This window comes from Bos indicus x Bos taurus, chromosome 2, assembly GCF_003369695.1.
Source record: "Bos indicus x Bos taurus breed Angus x Brahman F1 hybrid chromosome 2, Bos_hybrid_MaternalHap_v2.0, whole genome shotgun sequence".
Lineage (NCBI taxonomy): Eukaryota > Metazoa > Chordata > Mammalia > Artiodactyla > Bovidae > Bos > Bos indicus x Bos taurus.
This window is the reverse complement of record NC_040077.1, coordinates 84,817,432-84,835,474: the sequence shown is the minus strand read 5'-3', so window position 1 is coordinate 84,835,474 and position 18,043 is coordinate 84,817,432. Positions and strand designations below refer to the sequence as shown.

The 18,043-nt window shown below is 40.1% G+C and overlaps 1 protein-coding gene across 4 annotated transcripts in view; it reads left to right on the top strand.

The window, feature by feature from the left end:
* HECW2 (HECT, C2 and WW domain containing E3 ubiquitin protein ligase 2) overlaps positions 1-18,043 on the top strand; it is a 448,549-nt gene that overhangs the window by 254,538 nt on the left and 175,968 nt on the right. For 2 of the 4 annotated variants that reach the window (XM_027563383.1, XM_027563372.1), the window contains exon 1: positions 3,531-3,909. The exons of the other annotated variants lie outside the window; for them this stretch is intronic. The gene's annotated coding sequence lies outside the window, so the exon portion shown is untranslated. Of the gene's footprint in view, positions 1-3,530; positions 3,910-18,043 lie in introns of those variants that run through there. 4 annotated transcript variants of the gene reach the window in all.

Here is an 18,043-nt window from a genome sequence, read left to right as displayed (position 1 = left end):
CATTCAGCAGCCACAAATCACAGTTCCACCCACAGCAGCCTTGCTTAGAATGCTGAGAACTGTGATCATCAATTGGCCTTTCAGAACGAGAGCTTAGGAAAGGCAAAAGGGACAGTTTCCATTCCCTTATTCTTAAGCTTCCTTTTCTCTCCCTATACACTGATGCTGAAAATGTCCAGTCTGTTATCTTTCCATGGCCTCATCTTTCCCCCACTATGTGCTCCAGTCACACTGGTCTTCCTTCAGTCTTTGAAAAGGTCATGTTGTTGGATGGACCTAGAGACTGTCATACTGAGTGAGGTAAGTCAGACAAAGAAGGAAAAATATCATGTGACATCCCTTATATGTGGTATCTAAAAAGTATCTTACAAAACAGAAAGAGACTCACGGACTTCGAAATGAACTTATGGTTGCTAGGGTAGGGGTGGGGAGGGATAGGGACTTTGGGAAGTTCATGTCCACACTGCTATATTTAAAATGGATAGCCAACAAGGACCTATTGTATAGCACATGGAACTCTGCTCAATGTTATGTGCCAGCCTGGTGGGAGGAGGGTTTGCAGGGGGAAATGGATACATATATATGAATGGCTGGGGCTTTCCTGGTGGCTCAGATGGTAAAGAATCTGCCTGCAATGCGGGAGACCTGGGTTCGATCCTTGAGTCGGGAAAATCCCCTGGAGGAGGGCACATCAACCCACTCCAGTATTCTTGCCTGGAGAATCCCTATGGACAGAGGAGCCTGGTTGGCTGTAGTCCATGGGGTCCCAAAGAGTCGGACACAACTGAGCGACTAAGCTCGCATATGTGTATGGCTGAGTCCCTTTGCTGCTCACCTGAAACTACCACAGCGTTATTAACCGGCTATACCCCAATACAAAATAAAAAGTTTAAAGCTTGGGGGAAAAAAAAGGAGAAAATAAATGAATAAACAAATTGCAGAAAAAGAAAAGGTCATGTTGCTTCCCATCTGACGGCTTCTCCACAGCTCTTGGCTATCTGGAAAGAGCTCTCTCTTCTCTTCCATCCCCTCCCCCATTCCTAGTCATCCTTCAGGATTTAGTCCACACACCAACTCCTTGAAGAAGCTTTCTCTTATTCTCTGACCTGGGTCGTGTCCCCAGCTCAGCCATTTCCTTACCACCTTCTCTTTTGCCTTAGTAGCGTGTATCATAATAACAACTAAAGAATTTATGTTTGTTATTTTATGTTTCTCTCTCTTTCTAAAATAGAAGCTCTGCAAGAAAGAGCAGGAGCTATGTTTGCCTTGTTCACATATGTTTCCCAGTGCTGGTGCCAGATGATAACATAACAGGCAAAAAAGCTAAGGTATTATATGGATACAAAATTGACATTAATGTGCTTTACCATTTTATTTGTTGCTGTTGATTTTTTTTTTTTTTTTTTGGTGTTTTCTTCAAAGGTGTGATTTAGAGGAAAGAATGGCATATGTAACTTTCAAGGTCTAACACTATTTCCCTTTGGTTGTATCGTCTTATTACAGTAGATTACTGTGAGTGAAGAGGTACTGGCTATGAAAGGGTATATGTGATGGCCTTAAGGCTAAGCTGTAACAGTCATCTTATCTCCCTGGCTCCACTCTGTAAATTTCTTTCTTGATCAACTTGAGGAGATCTATATTCCATTATGACAAAGTCTTGTGCTGTGAGGAAGAAGATTTCCTTTACATAGGAAAATAGCCTGTCACCCATGAATGTCAGTGACACATGGATGGACCAGAACCTAGAGTTCAGCTAAAGTGGCATATCTGGAAAATGTTACAATATTGGGAAGGCAAGGAATAATGGCTTAGAGGGCCAGAGTGATGGGAGCATCAGGTGGGTCCAGGGACCTGAGAGTGAGCGGAGGTAAGGGTTAAACAGACTTGGGGTGAAAACAAAAGTGCTGACATTGTTGAGAAGACTTATTCATAGGCTGTAGCCATCTTTCATGCCAACAATAGGAAACATACTCATCTTTTCTAGCTTACTTTTTCTAATCTTCTAATGGTGACGGAGGCTGCCTTGGGCCTGATGGCCACCTATTAATCAGTGAGGACACTGGCATTTTCACAGTGTTATTTGAGGGAGGCGGTATATTGTAAAAGAGCTTGGGTTTGGGTCTGTTCAGATCTGACTTTAATCCTGGCTATTATCACTTCCTCTGTGAGTCTCCGTTTCCTCATCTGTGAAAAGTGAAGAGTTAGTCACTTCAGTTGTGTCCAGCTCTTTTCAACCCCATGGACTGTAGCCCGTCAGTATTCTTTGTCCATGGAATTCTCCAGGCAAGAATACTGAAGTGGTTAGCCATTCCCTTTTCCAGGGGTCTTCCCTGACCCAGAGATTGAACCTGGGTCTCCTGCTTTGCAGGCAGATTCTTTACCATCAGAGCCACCAGGAAGGCCCTTCCTCATCTGTAAAATGGACCTAATAACACCACTGACCTCAGTTTTAAAGCATGGTTTAGAGCATTCATTAGAGACTATTTTTTAAAGCATTTACTATGGTTCCTGGTACAGAGTAGGCATTCCATACCTGCTTGCTATTATTCTTGTTTGCTAGGACACACCCAGAAATCCACAATGCTTTGCCTTAAGATGTGACTGGGTTTGCATGTCCAGTAGAGGGTGGGCAGGGTGATGGCGGTTCTGGAATACCAAGCTTGCTGTGGTCACTCATTCTATTCCAGAAACAGTCCAAGTTCTGAAGCTTCATGGCAAACTAAGTCTCAGTGGAAAGGAAATTACAGCCACCAAATGTAGCATGGAGCTTAAATCTAGTCTGTCCCACTTCACAGCAAAGCATGTGACAAATGAGGCATCTCATCTTGCTTTCCTGGAAGTTTTGCTGGAAAGAGATGGTCTTGTAGCCTTTGATTGCATTCACCCAATTCAGCCAGTACTTCAAAGTTGCGACAACAGCCCAGTGTGCACAGTTTTATGAAGCCCATTTCTCCACTGAAGAACAACACATCTGACTAGAGAGTCTCCCACCACAACTGCTTCCTAGAGTAAGATAGCAGCACCAGCTAAATTGGTAACTGTATCTATTTTTGCTTTAGAAGTAAGGTCTGAAAATAACCTCTGGATTGATAACCACATTTAGGGGTTTTTGTGAAAGCAGTTTGATATATGAAAAAGTTTTAGTGCTTGTTTAGTGTGTGTTTGAAATCACAAATCCACAGACTCCATTCTGGATTGGCTAGGATGCTGTGAGCCTATTTCAGTAACTTAAATGAAGGCTGTATCTGATTAATGATAACAGTAAATTAGACTTCCCCATATAGTGGCCACTCTTTTCTGAGTAAGTCAAACAGAAAACCCCCCTCTCTGTGATAACAGCTTATTGACATCAGGCCACTGTGTGCGCGAGTGTATGTGTGTGTGTGTGTGTATACCCACAGAACTCGTTCTTTGGAATTCTCCCATGGAAAAGCAAAGGAAGGAAGTGAGGGGAGGATGGGGCGATTGCATCCTGTGCTTGACAGGGGCGTGGCCACGGCTGCCTCAGCCTCAGGGACACTGGTTCATGATTGTTTTTTCACTTCGGATGCCTCAACTGTGATAAGTCTTGATGAAAGGCAGTGGCAGCTCTCAGTTCATAGCTGGACAGAAGTCTCCATAGTGGCCTGCCTGAGTCCCACTCAGTATTTCATTTCTAGAACTTTGGGGGAAGAGGAGCAGCAAGAGCTTCAGGAGTGGACCTGCAGCTTCTCCCCACCACATTAGGACTCCAGATCCTCTTAAGACTTCGGTTCTGGCCACTCCTATGAATGAAATTGCCAGTGGGCACGCTAGGTGCATTGTTTTAAGGAAAATGAAGTGTTTCTTCCTGTTGCTTCCTAAATCTGATTTGAAATGATGGATTCTGCCCTGGGGAAAGCAGAGATGAACTCTTTGGAATTTTTTGAGGTAAGGTATTAGAAAGTTCTGTGAAATGAATTCCACTGTCTGATTTCCATGTCCAACTGCTTGGGATTTACGGTTCTCTCTGCCTTTCTCTTTGAAAAATTCTTAATACTGTCCATTCTCAGCTTGGTGAGGAACAATTATTAACAAATTATCTGGTGCATTTATCACGTTTAGTCATTTGACATCTCGACATAAGAGATCAGTGCTGGGATTAACGCTTTTGTGAAACTTTTACAAACATCTATACAGTCCCCTCACTGTGAATTTCTAGAGTTTCACTGGTTTTAGATGAATTATTTTACTGTGATGTTAAGTACAGGTTCTACCTACAAGAATGCTTTGAAAATGCCATTAGACTGAGTGAAAATAGATTTCATGACAGGTCATCTGCCTCTGGAATAACAGTGTTTTTGATGGATTTAAAAACTGTTCTCTCTGGGAATGAGATGTTAAAACCGATTTATTTGTAATGTAATATTTTTGTGGAAAAGTATTCATTCATATGAATTCACATTCTAGAGAGTAATGATATAACAATCTTACAAAATAATTGTAACTCAAGAATAAAACCATGTTTTAAAAAGATATTTTCTTGTGGCATCTGTGGCAAACTGGCCAAGTTTTCTATAGACCTTCTGAGTCTGCTATAATTGTTTAGAAACTGAGATGAAGGCAGGGAAAAATTTCAATTCTATTTTAATTTTTCAAATGAAAAAATTTATTTTTTTGGTTACATACCAAAAATGGTTCTCAAAGGGGTTGGGGATGTTATTTTTTATTGGCATATAGCATATTTAGCATTTAGTGCCTGAGAGCCAGGAATCCTTAACTGTTTGTATAATGTACTGGACAGATACGAAGAATTATCCACTAGAATGCCAGGAGCATCCTTATTGAATAACATGCTCAGTTTAATGAAAAGGAAATTGATGATGTAGTAAAGATTCAGGTGAGCAATCTAATTTCTGGGAAGGTTATCAATCTTCTGATAAAGCCATTTTGGGGCAGGACCCAAGGGAGTAGCCCCTTCCTCAAAATTATTCTTTAGAATCAGTAGCAGTAACTGTTCCAGAAAGATTGCTCCCACATGTTCCTGATTTATATTTTCAGAACTCGTTTGGATTAACTCCGACAAGTATCTGGTTCACTTCGGTAAGGGCAATAGCCTTCTTTAAATAAAGTTATCTATTACACTTTCCAGTCCTTATTATAAGTTCTTTTTACTGAGCTTCTTAAGATCAAAGTAGTAATTCACCCTGGACCAAAGGATGGTTTGGTACTAAACATTATATTTTATGATGGTACATTTCCCAGGATCTTCAGTTATCATGTCCAGTGTAAAAGAGACATCCCGAAGGATTTAGAGGTTGCTTTTAAACTTCTTTTAGTATTAGAAGGAATTATCTATGAGTGAGAGCTTAGTGTATTCATAAAAAATATCAGAGGAAAGAAAAGGAGGATATGTAGTCAAAATAGTGCGATTTCTGGTGACTTTTTAGGCGCACAGTGGGTGACAGAGATTCCTAAGTTGGAACTGTATTCAGTCTTGGATTTACTGTGTATGGAGATGAGGGTGCCTCTGCCTGTTTCTTTCTTTCTTTCCTTTTTTTTAATACTTAATTGGCTGTGCTGGGTCTTTTAGGTATAGCCTGTGGGAGCTAGTTCCCTGATCAGAGACCAAACATGGACCCCTTGCACTGAGAGTACAGAGTCTTAGCCACCGGACCACCAGGGAAGTCCCTACCTGACTTTTTTTAAAGCCAGGCTTAAAGCTCATTGAAAGAGCTTTCAGCTTTGAGCGACCCTCTCTCCAAGAACTAGGCAGATACTCTATGTGGGAGAATGTGCTACATGGCTTAGTACGTGGCATAATGTGCTATTAATATCACTGTACTGTTGCTGCCTGATCATTTGGCATCCTTTGCCTAAGAAAGAAAAATTTCCAAAAACATATAAATAAGTATGCTTTTTTGCTTTAATTGTATTTTTGAAAAATCAGAATAAAATAGTTTCTTTAAAGGAAATACATTTAAAAAGTTAAAACTAAATAAAGTTGGGAAATTGTGCTTTCTGAGTATTAAAGACATAGCTCTTTTTAAAAAGGATGAAATAGATTTAGAAACCTAGACATGTGGCTCCTAGTATATACCATTTTCACATTCTATACATATGTCCTCCCTATAGAGTTCTGAGCTAGGAGTGCTAATATCATTTTATGGAAGAAAGAAATGGAGTATTTGCAGTTTTAAGACTTGCCCAAGGTCATACAGTAAATGGGAAAAATGGACTTTAAACTTAGGTCTGCTATTTTATGAAGTTCTAGGATCTTAGCATCACCTAGCAGCCACAGCCTGGTAACATGGTTATCACGCAGTATAGTACTTTCATTGCACCTGTAATAAATGGTATGTACCTAAAAACAAAAAAAAACATACTTCTATTGGTGAATAGAGGGTCCTTGTGGACTAACTGCTAGTGACATATTAAATATGCTGCATTAAGGATTTTGTTGAATTACTAAGTGATAGAGAATCAGAACTTTCTGTATTTGTTGATTAAGGTTGAATGTGGGGATAGTTGGATTTTCAGGAGTTGTTTGAATAAAGAAGGGGGAAGGAGGAGAATGGTGAACTTAGTGAGGGTGATGGTTGGGCTTGGAGAGAGTTTAGAGGCAGATGAGTCACCTCCCAGGGTCATTGGATTGAAGAGCCTGGAATTGGTTCAGAGCCTTGTGCTCTAAGGGTGGATATTTATAGCTTCGGTGGCTCTGTCTGCACAGGAAAGATGGCGATGGGAGGAAGGTCATGTTTAGGTTATGGCTCCAAGGCTTGTGCTGGGCCTGGGCCTAAAACATCATGGTGCACCATCCTCTCTATCCTTGTACAATGTACTGTGTACACTGCAGCCAAAGGATTTTTTTTTATTAGATGCAGATCATGTCACTTTCCTGCTTTGAATTCTCCAGTGACTTTCCATTATCCTCCAAGTGAAATCCAGACTCTTCACTGTGGTCTAGATAGATGGTGTGGCATAGCATTGAGAAGTGTGGCTTCTGGAGCAAGATAGCCTGGGTTCGCGCTGCACATACTAGTTTTGGGATTTGTAATGCATTTCTTAACTTCTTTGTGCCTTAGTTTCCCTATTATTAAAAATCTCATAATGATACCTCAAAGGATTGTTAGAGGTTGCAATGAGTTAATAAGGCAACACAGTAGAACAATGCCCAGTGCAAGGTAAACTCTCTAGTGTTTATTACTATCCATGTCTGCAAGCTGGCCCTGCCCACCTCTCCCAGCTCATCTTCTCCTACTCTCTGCTTCATCATTCACTCTGCTTCGCTTTATTGTTCCTGGGAACGTGGAGGGCTTGTCCTGTGTCAGGGTGCTTGGATTTTCCTTTGTTGCAAATCTCCCAGTTGAAAACATTCTCACTTCATTCATGGCCCTGTTCAAATGTTTCCCTCAACAGCCAATGGAAAATAGTATTCTTCCACCAACCTCACTCCCCTCCTGCTCCCTGGCTGTATTTCTTTAAGTCATGTTACCACCACCTGACTTTACATTATATCTACTATACTACCTGGCATGCACATTATTTTGTGTTTGATTATTCATCGCTTTCCCCACTGGACCAAAGTCTCCACAAGGACAGGGACTTTGACTCTCCTATTCCCCCTCAAATGCCTGTCACTTAGAATATGGCCTGCCAGAGAGGGTTTTCTCAGTAAATATCAGTTCAGTTAGGTTCAGTAGCTCAGTCAAGTCCAACTCTTTGCGACCCCATGAACTGCAGCACGCCAAGCCTCCTTGTCCATCACTAACTCCTGAAGTCCACCCAAACCCATGTCCATTGAGTTGGTGATGCCATCCAACCATCTCATCCTCCGTTGTCCCCTTCTCTTCTGGCCCTCAATCTTTCTCAGCATCAGGGTACTTTCAAATGAGTCAGCTCTCTGGATCAGGTGGCCAAAGTATTGGAGTTTCAGCTTCAACATCAGTCCCTCCAGTGAACACCCAGGACTGATCTCCTTTAGGATGGACTGGTTGGATCTCCTTGCAGTCCAAGGGACTCTCAAGAGTCTTCTCCCACACAACAGTTCAAAAGCATCAGTTCTTCGGTGTTCAGTTTTCTTTCAGTAAATATGTGTTGAATTAATTTTGAATTTCATTTCCACCATCACTTCTGTAATTGTTTTCTTTCTGTTTTTAGGCCTTAAAGTCTCCCTTCTAACTTTTGTTAGCCTGTCATAGTTTTGCCTCAAATTATGGACCTTTAGAAGAATATCATTTACCTACTATTTCTCATGAAAGTTCTTTAATAATAGGAAGTTTTGTTTTAACCTGTAAGCTTTGGTACCAGGAAGGGAATTGTGGTATTTCAGTGTCATTGTTACATAATATTCCTAAAGTGGATCTTGTGCCAAGGTGTTTACCAAGATACCATATGCTGACCATGCTTGACCCTTTAAAGGAGTTTAGGCTTACATTCTCATTGTAAAAGTATAATTGCTGGAGGAAATATAGCCATGCAAACTGTTAGGGAAAATTATGTACTGACAGCAGTGTATACTTCATTTTTAAGTCTCAAATTTTACAGAGTGCCTAATTCCTGCTTATATTTCTAACATGAAATTGACTAAAACTATTACAAATTACATATTTTTTTTCACAATGATATTTATTATAAATTTTTATAATAGCCAAATAAAATAGAGTATTTGATGTAAGTAAACTTTTAGTGATTTTTCCATTTGATGTATTATCAAGGAATTTGAGTTTCCTATAGGAAAACATTCAGCTGAGGAAAAAGATAAATCTTAATTTAGAAATGCTCTGAAAGTCTTCATCAGGAAAAAATCTTGTTTAATATGTTTCAAAGACCTTTGTGAGAAATTGATCATGTGTTCTGAGGAAAGCTAATTCATCTTTTTGTGCATTGGTGTGACAGCCTGTAAGATATAAACAGAGTTGAATGTCAACTAGGCGTATCACTGTGATTGAATTAATACAAAATTATAGTTATATAGATTGAGAGTTTAAGTAAATTGATCTTGTTAAGTTAGTGGAATAGAACTTAGCAATATTGTCCTTGGTTTTCTCTATTTTGAAAAAGACATAGATCTCTTTAAAAAAGGTTTTATGCATTCCTTGGTGAGAATTTTTTTCCTCCTTTGTATATTTTAACAGTATAATACTGATATTCACTTAATGCTATAGCATCATAATTAAAAGAATATATGAAGACATCTCTTACTCAACTAAATATGACCACCTACTATGTGCCAGATATTGTTCCAGTTACTTAATATACATCAGTAAACAGAATAGACAAAAGTTCTTGACCTCTTAGGGTTTACCTCTTGGAGAGGAAGACAGTATACAAATATATAGATTATATACTGTGTTAGATAGTGATAGGGTTTTGGAAAGGAAATTGAGTAGGGTAAGATACTCCAGGAATGCTAGAGGCAGTCAGGGTAGATTTCATTGAGATGGTTATGTGCAAGCAAAAAAGAAAAATGATTTAAGGAGAGGACTGATCCATATGGATATATGGGGGGAAAGTTTCAGACAAATAGATCCTGAGGCAGAATCCTGAACAGAACTTTGAGGATACTGCAGAGGAGGAAAAAAAAATGTTCCTCTATTCTCTTAGGTTTGGCTACCAGGCCTGCAAATTAGACTGACAGAAGACAGATTAAGAGGAAAAAGGATACACAAATTTTAATAACTGTTAAAATTTTTATTTCTACTTACACGAAGCCTTCTTGTACATGAAGACCAGGAAGAGTGATTAAACTTGGGCTTATATGCTACTTTAACAAAGGGCAATAAATTGTGGAGACGTAACTAGACAAAGGGAGTAGGAGTTGGCTTCTAGGAGTGGTAAATTGTGGGAAGGTAAATATAAGGGGGGAACTACTGGCAGTTAAGGGTTTTTAGGAAGGTTTGTTATGCAGACTGAAGCTAGATCCTTCTCCTTTGGTGAGTAGTGATTGAGTCATTTTACTCTTTCTAGTATGGAAGAGGAAGACTTTAGAGATGGAAAATTGGGTCTTGCTTTTAGATTTAAAGAAGAGAGCAGAAAGCTAGTTACTTTTAGCTCAGTGACATATTTTGGCATGGTGTACTTGGATCCCCTTCACTATCAGGGAGTCCATTGTGGCTGGAGTGGATAGAGTGTGTACAGGGGCAGAGTAGGGAAAGATGAACTCAGAGCTGTAATTTTTTGAGGGGTGGAGACCGGGGCTGCCAAGTCCTGTAGGACACTGTTCACCTCTGTAAAGACTTCGAATTTTACTCTGAAAGAAATAGGGATCCATTTTTTACATGTAAACATTATGCAGGCACGTGTGTCTGACTCTTTGCGATCCCATGGACTGTAGCCTGCCAGGCTCCCCTGTCCATGGGATTCTCCAGGCAAGAATACTGGAGTGGGTTGCCGTTTCCTTCTCCAGGGGATCTTCCTCACCCAGGGATTGAACCTGTGTCTCCTGTGTGTCCTGCTTTGGCAGGCGAGTCTTTAACCACTACACCACCTGGGATGCCTGTGTTTAAAATGAATTCTTCTATAAACCCTCTCTGACTGAAACTCTTGGGAGGTATTTACTGAAATGAGTCCAAGTATTTCTTCTCACTGATCTGTTGGTGGTTCCCTCACTCCTTCCTTGTCAAAATGAGGGTTTAACTGACTAGTTTAGGATCAGGTATTTTATAAAGGAAGTTGCTTAGCAGGGCCTCCAGCCTCTGCCCAGCATGTATGGAGGTCTGAATGTTGAGGAGACCTCAGGGGTATGGTTTAGGACTTGGTTATAAATTATGTCACCCAGCATGGATCTACTGAAACACGTAATTTGGATTGAGCTCTACCACTCCTGGTGAGGCCTCCTGTGGAGACAACAATAACACACTTCTCTCATACTGTGGGTGTGTATGGCATTGAATCAGTATATGCACCCCACTCCACTCCCCCATCCCCATGCCAAATGCTCCCTTGTTCCCTTGCAGGCAGTGAGACACAGACTTCAGTGCAAACATCCCCAAGGGCAGACCTTTTCCTCCTGTAAACGTATCTTCTCAGCCCCTGTTGCTTTTTCTGTCCTGTAATGTGCTACTGTCTTTTTCTCTCATTTCCAGCACATTATAATCAGCAAAACTTTCTGGTCTCTCTGAGAAAAATGCCATTCAGGTAGTTCCAAAGCCACAGTCACCAGTGGGGACATTCTCATTTGATAACATGGTATCATCATTGCAGTCTCTAAATATGTCTGATATACACACTCTTTTTTCTTTTTTCCCCACTCAGAGAGGGTGTTAGTGTACAGAATTGGGAATCTAGGGACATCGGGTTAAAAACAAATGTAAAGTGTGCCCATTCATGAGGCAGTTTGTTAGGGAATTCTCATAGCGCTTAATAAGACTGGTGCTCTCTTTGGTACAATCAGTGGTAGAGTCACCCCTTCCCTGCAGCTTAGTTCAAATCTCAGTCATTATCAGAGTTTTCCTCTCACATAACTTGCCTAGCACTTGCAGGTAAATTTGCAGAGTTTTAACAGTCACACAGCCCCTGTGAAGGTGTGTTTTTGCCCAGGTCTAGAATGATCATTTTGTTTCAAATTGTATTAATAGTTTAGGATTGCTTTCTAAATCCCAAATCCTAGACAAGGCATCTAATTTCTGAGTGTAGCTAGAATAAATTGAGGCTCCTTTATGATCTTATCTAGGATGTAGGGATATTCAATTTGTATCCCAAAGTAATTTTACATTAATTTAGATGTTTATGACATTTTATGAGAAAATATAGGGAGCAATTGCTTTGGAGCAGAAGAAAATTTGTAAGCATCATTTTTCATCTCTGGCACAGTCTGTCATATGGCATCTTTCTCACAAAATTTCTCATCTTTTTTCAATTCCCCTAGATTGGCTGATAGAAATGTGAGGACTTTGAATACTTTTTTTTGTTCCTGTTTTATCTCCAGTACTGTATGGAGGTTTTAGAAATATTAATATAGACATAGAAACATTTTCAAATCCAAATTATATTTGTATATGTTTGATATGTCTGGTCATCTCACCTATATATATTTTTATTATCTTCAAAACCTATTCATAGGACATTTTCTGGAATCCAAAAATCATATAGAAAAAATTAATCTTTAAAAGATTACTTTCACACTATCTCTCTGTGTGAAATATTATGGGGAAGGAAGAGTTTGGTGCATGAAAGACTTTATGCTTATGTTATTTTAGGTCTCAGTGGCATTTTAAAAGAATTTATTTTTTAAAATTAATCTTTACAATCATATAGTAAGTTAATAAATATAATTAACCTTCCTTTCCAAGGAAGAAAGGAGAAACAGATTGAAATACCTTAATGACTAGCTTAAATGTGTAGATCTCCGAAAGTATAGCTCCATATTCATCTCCCAAAGACGTTTCAAACTTGATAGACCAGCACCGTATTCATTATACACAGTCACAGGGAATGCTGATCATTCCTCTTTGGTTCTCCTTTAATACTTTACAAAGTATGCACGCCTCTATCCTAGCAGTTTTAGTATTGCGTTGTACCTTAAATGCCAGTCTTTTCCTACTACGCTGCCATCTCCTTATGGCAGGAGATGGGGTATTGGCTTTCATAGTAGTCAGTCAATAAAAACCATTCAAGGGAAGGAAGGAAAGAAAGGAGGATGGAACAAACTGACAAATGAGAGGGAAGTGATTAATGAGATGTGCATGGCAGATGTGACTGCTCAGTTTCCCTGGAGATTACCATGGAACAAGTTTTTTCCACGTGAGGTATTTTTGTAGTATTGTATCAGAATCAACTGAATGAGGTGTTTGCTAAAATTCAGATTCCTGCATCCTGACTCAAACCTACTAACTAGAAATCTGTGTTTTGGAGAATCCCACAGTATTCATTGTGAGCCATGGAGTTAGGCAAGCCTTGCCCTGGAGGATCAGTTAGCTAAAGAGGAAGGTGCAGGCATGCTCAGTCATGTCCGACTCTGGCAACCCCGTCGACTGTAGCCTGCCAGATTCCTCTGTCCATGGCATTTTCCAGGCAAGAATACTGGAATGGTTTACCATTTCCTCCTCTGGGGATCTTCCCAACCCAGGGTTGAACCCACGTCTCCTGTGGCTCCTGCATAGGCAGGTGGGTTCTTTACTACTGAGACACTTGGGAAGCAAATGTATAGGAGATGTTGGTAAATCAGCTTATATAGAGATTTTGTTTAAGACAAGGTAAAACCATGTGGTTTTCATTAAGGGAAAGAGACAGTTTGTCATCTAATTAACCAAATCTGAGAAAGTTCTCTGAGCTACTGTACTCTATAATTAGTGAAAGAGAGTTTTGTGTAGTGTAATCTTATATGCCTGCTCCTTTATTCCTGGGTCCAAATACTTTGTTTTTCCCTTGGAGAAGCAGACTTAACATAAGTAGTTCTAGTATTAAAAACAAAATTAACTGGGGTAGCCCTAAAGAGTACAGCTGATCTTTGAACAACATGGGTTTGAATTACTCAGGTCTACTAATACTCAATTTTTTTCAGTATATACTGTAGTTCCACACGATCCATGGTTGGTTGAAATTGTGGATGTGAAACTACCTGTGGATAAGGAGGAACCCATTGAATATGCAGAGAGCTGACTATAGGTTGATTTTTGACTGCAGAGAGGGGCAGTTTGCCTAACCCCTGCTTTTGTTGAAGTTCCAGTTCAGTCGCTCAGTCGTGTCTGACTCTTTGTGACCCCATGAACCGCAGCACGCCAGGCCTCCCTGTCCATCACCAACTCCCGGAGTTCACCCAAACCCATGTCCATTGAGTCGGTGATGCCATCCAACCATCTCATCCTCTGTCATCCCCTTCTCCTCCTGCCCTCAATCTTTCCCAGCATCAGGGGCTTTTCAAATATGTCAGCTCTTCACATGAGGTAGCCAAAGTATTGGAGTTTCAGCTTCAGCATAAGTCCTTCCAATGAATATTCAGGACTGATCTCCTTTAGGATAGACTGGTTGGATCTCCTTGCAGTCCAAGGGACTCTCAAGATCTTCTCCAACACCACAGTTCAAAAGCTTCAATTCTTCAGCGCTCAGCTTTCTTTATAGTCCAACTCTCACATCCATACATGACCACAGGAAAAACCATAGCCTTGACTAGACGGACCTTTGTTGACAAAGTAATGTCTCTGCTTTTCAATATGCTGTCTAGGTTGGTTATAACTTTCCTTCCAAGGAGTAAGCATCTTTTAATTTCATGGCTGCAATCACCATCTGCAGTGATTTTGGAGCCCAGAAAAATAAAGTCTGCCACTGTTTCCACTGTTTCCCCATCTATTTCCCATGAAGTGATGGGACCAGATAACATGATCTTCGTTTTCTGAATGTTGAGCTTTAAGCCAACTTTTTCACTGTCCTCTTTCACCTTCATCAAGAGGCTCTTTAGTTCTTCTTCACTTTCTGCCATAAGGGTGGTATCATCTGCGTATCTGAGGTTATTGATATTTCTCCCAGCAATCTTGATTCCAGCTTGTGCTTCTTCTAGCCCAGCATTTCTCATGATGTACTCTGCATATAAGGTAAATAAGCAGGGTGACAATATACAGCCTTGACATACTCCTTTTCCTGTTTGGAACCAGTCTGTTGTTCCATGCCCAGTTCTTACTCTTGCTTCCTGACCTGCATACAGGTTTCTCAAGAGGCAGGTCAGGTGGTCTGGTTTCCCCACTCTTTCAGAATTTCCCACAGTTTATTGCGATCCACACATTCAAAGGCTTTGGCATAGTCAATAAAGCAGAAATTGATGTTTTTCTGGAACTCTGTTACTTTTTTGATGATCCATTGGATGTTGGCAATTTGATCTCTGGTTCCTCTGCCTTTGTTGAAGGGCTAACTGTAATTTTAAAAAAACAGTAAATGAAATCAGTTGGGAAATATCATGGATTGCTAAAATAAGGCAAGAGTAAAGATTTTTAAGAATTTTCTTGATTATGATCCCAAAATATTCACAAATAGGTATGAAAATTTTATTAGAAGGATTTTAGGGCTTTTGGGGTGTGCGCTATGCCTATATATTTAGAGAAAATGTACTGCCAACTAGATTTATAAGAGAACAAAGAATATGTAAGAAACATGAGTAGGCAAGCTTTATATAAACTCTGCCAAACCATTTAGAGAAGAATATTTAAGTACATGCATTAAACATCTCCAATGTTTTTATGATTATATTCCAGCTAGAAAGTTACCTAAATATCTAGAATATACACTCTGAGAATATAAACTTCATTTGTAACTGTAACAGACACTTTAATCTTGGTAGGAAGGAAAATAAGAATGTGAATGAGAAAAGGGGCAAGGAGCAAAAGCAGGAAAATATACTGCATGGAGGCTGAGGTGTTTCTAAGTTGGGAGGAAGAATCTAATGGTCAAGGTGAGAGGAGGTGCTGATAGAAGTGTTTGAGTCAAGGGCACCACCATTATTGCCTAGAACTCTGGGCAAGAAATAAGATATGGGTACAGAAAAGATGACAGTAGGGAGATGGAGAAACCAGGGAGATGGGGGCTCATATCGTATGTTCTGGATGTTGTAGAATGCACGGTACCTTGCTCTAAGTCATAGGGTAAAAATTAGAGGATATGAGGACAGATGTACACAGTTCTTAACAGAAATGGGGAAGGGAAGTGGCCAGGTATAAACAGAACAATTGATAATTGAGTTTAAAGAGCAATGGCATTTATTTGATCTCTCAGAATCTTTGGTGAATTAATGGAAGAAATAGATGCATATATTATATCTATATGATAACATCTAGGGAATTTAGAACCCTTTCTTTGGTATAGTATTTTATATTCAATTATTTTTCTTCTTTGGAGTAGAGGCGTTTAAGAAAGATTAAATTGCCTAAAATAGATGTTAAATGAGGGTAAAGAAAAACAAGTTACACAATCTGGGAAAAAATATTCTGTCCTCAAATATCCATGAAAAGCAGATCTGAGCAGAGAACCACAGTCACTAAGAAGGTGTTCTTTGGCTAGGTGAGAACGGATTGCAACCTAATTGAAGGTGTTTACCGACTTTAAAACCGACTTTTAAAACTTTTAAAAAGTTTTAGTCTGAAGGACAAATTAAAATCAGTGTTCTTGAAACAAAGACAAAGGATGAGTCATCTATTTAGGTTTTAGAATGGTGCCGCCAGGCTGGCCAGAGTTCTGCTGTCTCATGGCAGTGGGAGCTGGAGCTGTGGAGGTTGTGAACCCTACTGTAAAATACTGTGACCCTACTCTGTGACCCTACACTGGCTTATTTCTAGGAATTTTATATCTTCAGTTAAGAGTAACTGTCACTCAATGTCAAGAGTGCTACTGTCTGTCAGGGATGATGAATTATCAGAAATATAATCTCATCAGAGAAAATTTTCCATGTAGAATAGCCAGAATATTAACCAACTTGGGTAACTTCTACGTGACAGACACTATGCATGGTGGGAATAAGACCTTCCCCATGAAGGTTTACAGGATTGTTTGTCACTATGACATTTGGGGCTTAAAAGAAAAGAGCAGACCCATCAAGCATCTGCTCTGGGCCTTTTCATCCTAATTCTGATTCATTTCCCATCATATATGGGACGTTTGAGTTCCTTATGAGTCTGAATGATCATGGTACCTTTTCAACATTTTGCTTCCAGAGACTAGGCTTTATTTCTTTAAATATCATAAATTTAACCAAATCGAGTCGTCCATATTGCCTATAAACCAACGATAGGAGCTAAAGTCAGAGATATATGGTTTATGCTAACCCATGAGCTGGTAGGTGATTTGAACACCTTACTCTAGGTCTCTTTCTTGGTTAAGGGTCTGAGGAGGAAGCACCCATAACTTGTTCTCCCTTATTTCTGACTTCTGAGACCAAGGGAGGATATTCATGCAGTGCAGTATTTCTACCTCGAAGTGAATATAATAGGCAAAGAAAAAGTTACTAGTGGCTCTTTTTGGAACAGGAGATGCTGGCACTGGTTCTCTGACATGATTCTCCTCCAGGGAACATGTAAAGGGTTGTGTCAAGCCCCAGGAATCACTTCTGTGTGGAGATAAGTCCTCTTATGATAATTCTCATCTCATTACCCCCACCCTCCCCTCTGTTTCTGCTCTTCAGTGCTCCATCTCCCTAGGGTTAATATGTCAGAAGTGTATACTTGGTTTGGCTTAACTGATGGCTTGGGAGAAAAAGTTTAGTAATAGTAGAAGTGACAACTCTCTTACGGTGAGGTCACACTTTAAGACGTATAATTTTGTGGAAGTTGCATTTTATCATTGTGATCCTAAAATGAGATTTGTTGTTGCCTGTCTTTCCTGAGGCCTCAAGAGGAAACTGACACAACAGTATTTTCAGAAAACTTCTCATGTGCATGGCTGTCTGGCATTTTGAACAGTTGGACGGACACCTTCTACTCCCTGTGCCTGTGTTCTGCTCCCCTCAGGGTCCAGCTTCCTGAAGCCTTCCATGTGACCAACAGCTAGTACAATACATCTGTTTGTGAAAACATGAGAGTCTCTGTTCCTATGCAAGCAACTTTGCCCATTAAAGTATGTTTTAGAGAAGAAGCTACCTTTGTTGTCTAAACTGGAGAAGTGATACAGTCTCAGTGATTCTGGTTCAAGTCAGGCCTCATGGGTCTAAATCACTGAATGACTTTTAGGATGGTAATTGTGTCTGTTAGGAATTTTGTTCGGCCACAAATGACAGAAACCCAACCACAGGGGCTTAAATAACTAGGAATTTATTTTTGCCTCAGTAGCAAGAAGTCTGAGGGCCATTCAGGGTTCAAAGGATCATCATGGATGTTTCTAGCTTCTTCCTCTGTCATCCTTAGCTTGTGGCTCTCATCTAAGGAGAGAGGAGGTGGGAGGGGAGAGCAAAAAGATTATTGAGTGTCCTCTTATCAATCTTAATAATAATAGCTCCCCAGAAGTCCCACCCAGTAGAATTCAACCCACATGCACTGGCCACATGCCACCCTTAGCTGCATTTAAGGGTAACTATTTTAACTGGGTACATTGTTACCTTGGACAGAATTGGGGTTCAGTTGACAAAGAAGAGGCTCAAGGGAGAGGCAGTGAGCAGCATCTGCCCCGA